Source organism: Alligator sinensis, unplaced genomic scaffold (genome assembly GCF_000455745.1).
Source record: "Alligator sinensis unplaced genomic scaffold, ASM45574v1 scaffold512_2, whole genome shotgun sequence".
Classification (NCBI taxonomy): Eukaryota; Metazoa; Chordata; order Crocodylia; family Alligatoridae; genus Alligator; species Alligator sinensis.
Window position 1 is genome coordinate 505,031 of NW_005842182.1, and position 4,089 is coordinate 509,119.

Below are 4,089 nucleotides of genomic sequence, written 5' to 3' on the forward strand. Positions count from 1 at the left end.
TGCCCCAGTTCTGGCCCCTCAAGAAACATGACTGCTGCAGCAGCCTCAGGGCTTCTGGGGCCTCATACAGAGCCACCCATGCAGCACAGGGCAGAGGGGGGCAGCAGGCAGCAGCCAGTTAGTTGGGCTTTTTTTTTTTTTCTTCAAAGAGCCGGGAGCTGGGGCAGGTGAAGCTGGACGGGGGATGGGGGCTGCGCGATTCAGAGATTTGGCTGATTCAAGCAGCAGCCAAATCTCCAAATCAGATTCAGCTGAATTGATTCGGGACAGTGATTCAAATCACCGAATTGAATCACTGTCCCCCAAATCAGCCAAATCTGAATCCAGAATGAACACTAGCCACTTCGCACAGGCGTAATAAATAGTCTTGCAGGAAGAAGTTGGGGGGGGAAAGTAAATCAATAAAGAAGTCTCATGGGCTGACAAAAAAGTTAGGTTTTGGTGTTTTCTTTAATTAAATCAAAAGATTCTACATGATAAAAAATATCTATACATTTATTTTATATGCATTGCACAAAGTAGTAAAAGGACCTTGAATTTTCAAAACCAAGCACTGAAGAACAAAAGGCCAAAATTCAATTTGACTGCAAAAGGTTAATTTGGTCCTTTCATGAGTACCTATGATGATTCATCATTACTTGGATTACCCCATCTTCCACAAGACCCTGGCCCCATTCAGTGCACAAGTCCCTCTGCCTCCACCTAGCTTCATTTTGCCAAAGCTATAGTCAGCTTAAAACAGTATTTTACAATGCAAAGTACCAGAGACAACCCTAAGCATCACAAACTATTAGAGAAAAAAAGAAATATGTGATGACTAGTGATCAAATTTAGATACTTTAAAGAAGTGCAATTTTCACAAAGTGTAACTTACCCACTTTCTGAAACAAGTCTCCTTTAAAATATTCCAGTTCAAGCATCCAAAAAAAAAAACAAACAAACAAACAACTCACTACTTTCATTTAATAATAAAAGCCTCGTGCTATAAGATTAAAGGATTGGGTTAAAACAATGCCTATTAAATGTTCAGGGCACGATGCTTTGGTACACTTCAGAAACATGGTCAGAAAAGAAACATCCTCAGCTTCCCTTGACCCAAATTTTGTTATGTGAAACCAATTTCTACCTAATTTTCTTTTTTAAAGTTTCTAATATATTAAATTGCAAAGTCCTTGAGCCACAGGAATGCTTCCCTCCCCTCCCCACCTCTTCTCAGACACTGACCTCATACATTACTTTTAACTTACTTCTAAATACATCTCTTCTGCAGTCTGTACCAGCAGGGCACCTTCACATGTTACAATTTAATGAGGCTCAGACACAAGGCATTAGTCTCCAAAGAAAAGTATTACCTGATCTGCTTCATTTATTTCTACCAATAATCATAGTATTACCTACAGCTTCTGTTTTTAATTAGTGATATCTAATGATTAACACTGGCCAATTTGCATCCAATTATGTCCCCTGAAAAATTAGAAGTGGATGAAAAAGCTGCATGCAATTAATCACTCTGCAATGCAAATTTGCCTAAGTATCAAGGATGAACATATTGTAGCTTCTCAAATAAGATTTCAGTGAAAGCATTCACTGGCTAGTTATGGAGCAGAAGTAGAGTGTCACCTAGGACACTGGAAAATATTGATATACTTAATGAACTGTAGAATTATTAGATAATAAAAGGAAGTACATGAACTTAACTGCTAAGAAAAATGATGTTGTTATTGATATCTATTTACATTCTATTCTCATGTGCTATCTGAACAACTAAAATAAAAAGCAAAGGGCCTGGTAACATTGCAGGGCCCCATAGGCCAGGGACAGACAATCAAAAAGCCCAAGCCTGAATTGATTCACTCTTTGTAGGTTAGTCTAAGCTGTGCAGCTTAAACTGATTAATAATTGGGCAGACATTCTCTGTTAAACCAGGAAATGCAGCCACATGCCTGCAGTGCTCAAGCCAGAAACTTGGGGACGCTAGAGCATGCCTGCCAGCCACTGCCAAAGGGGAAGGTAGAGAGACACCCTCCCAGGCTCTCACCCCTCCCTGCTGGAGCAAAGCGGGTGTGGCCAGGCACCAGTCAAGGCTAGCACAACACACAGGATGCCAGCCAGCACCCTTGGCATGGTGGGGAGGGAGGCAGCTGCTATCAGACTGACGAGTGGGGATGGGGAAAAAGTCCTTTCTCTGAAGCAGTCATATATTGAACACAGCAATTTGCAAAGCATATACCAGGGACCTACCCACAATCTGCGCCTAAGCTAAGATACAGCCCAGTAAAACACAGGATATACAACTTAGTCTAACTTAAATGTAAACCAGGAAGACAAGAATTACTTTCATTAATCCTTACAGCCAGGGATTCAAAAAGGTTTTGTTTAGGTATGTAGCTCTCTGCATTCTTTGGTGAAGCTGTCTACAACTACATTTCCAGCATGTGTGATGATTGTCAGGTCTTTACCAACACTTCCCACCTCTCAGTCTGGTCCTGCAGGTCTTAGATCTGGGCTCACATGTACAGGGCTTGGATCTGTACACAGGGCTTGGATCTGCCTCTCTCCCCCATGGACATGCTGTGGAATTAATCCCCTCCCAAACTGCAGAGACTTCAGCCAAACCCCCAGGGGTTTCAGGGGACAGAGGGAGGAATTAACTCCATCCTTGCCTGGCTGCAGGCAACCCATGGAGGTGTGGCTGGGGCTGGCAAATAGCAGCTGTGGTCCCCAGGGTTTGCCGGGGGGGGGGGAGGGATTTTGCCTCAAGGGCCATGGCAGGTCAGCGTCTGGACATACTCTAGCCAGAGCAGGCGCAGGGAGCAGAGGGGAGGGGCCAGCCCAGCTCACTGAAACAGGGAACAGAGCTCTGCCCAGCTCAGAGAGTATGTCAGGATGCTGGGGGAGTCTGATTTAATTTAAACCAGCAAGGGGTCTGGGATAAACCAGTTTGAGCCAAATCAGTTAAGTTTGATACTATATTCAACCAGGTTTATCTGAAACCGGTTTCAGCCACTTTCAAACTGGTTTATGTGCACTGAATGTCTTCTCTGTTATAGGTTTAAACCAGTTTCACTAAAACCGGTTTATGTGTAATGTCTGTCCTTAGCCATAGCGGCTACAAGTCATTACCGGGGTTGAATTTAAACAAAACGAAAAAAACAACAACCAAGTATCATACATTCTGGCATCCCATATGCTTTAAACAGTATCAACAATTTTGACATGAGGGAGACTGTATGTGGGTAGGCGGGTGGACATATACAGGGATGCCTGTTTCGTGAACTCTTTTTAGTGCTATAAAGTTAAACATGGGCTTACTGGGGAGACTGAAACAAAACAGGAGCCCAGTATTAACATATGAAAAATCCAAAGGACCAAATCATGAGTTCCTGTTGAAAATTTTAATTCTTCTAGGATGACAAAGTCATTTCATCCCTCAAGGTATTTAAAGACTTTAAAACAACCAGAAGGTAGTTTTGCAAATTAGGTTCTAGCATAGCAGCAGGGAGAAAATGAAGCAACAACCTTCCACCACAAATCAAATTCCATCCCAGCTACTCCATAATGAAGCATTACTCGCAATAAATTGTGCAGATGTAGGAAATATGGTCACTGAATCTGGTAATTTTTTTTAACTAAAAAAAAAATTAATTGTTTTTAGCTCAAACTGATTTCATAAAATTGTAGTTTTGGTTACAGAACTAAGATAGGGTTTTATGAGATGTTGATAGTCCCTTAATCTGTGTTATTACTCTACTGCTTAGATCAAGGGTGCCAAAGATCCAGCCTGCAGAACTCTATCATCTGACCCACAGTGCTGCCTATAGGAAAGACAGTGGACCCCACATACACTGCATGCAGTATGCAGGGCCAGGGCAGGTGTATTTGCACATGGGGCCCATCTGGGGTGTGCAATGGGGCCAGAGTACATGCTGCACACAGGGCTGGTCTGCAGTGTGCACAGTATGCAAGACATGGAGCTGATCCTGGGCACGTACTGCATGCCATCCACACAGCATGTATGTATGTGGGGATGGGAGGGAAGTGTTGTCTTCACATGAATTTGGGTTCACAAAAACTTGTGCAATAGACAGA

At 42.8% G+C, this 4,089-nt stretch overlaps 1 long non-coding RNA gene across 1 annotated transcript in view; it reads right to left on the reverse strand.

The window, feature by feature from the left end:
- Nucleotides 1-1,324, reverse strand: part of LOC102383869 — a 45,535-nt gene extending 44,211 nt beyond the window's left edge. The window contains exon 1 of the long non-coding RNA XR_324136.1: nt 1,248-1,324. This is a non-coding gene — a long non-coding RNA (uncharacterized LOC102383869). The remainder of the gene's footprint in view (nt 1-1,247) is intronic.
- Between the last annotated feature and the right edge of the window lie 2,765 nt (nt 1,325-4,089).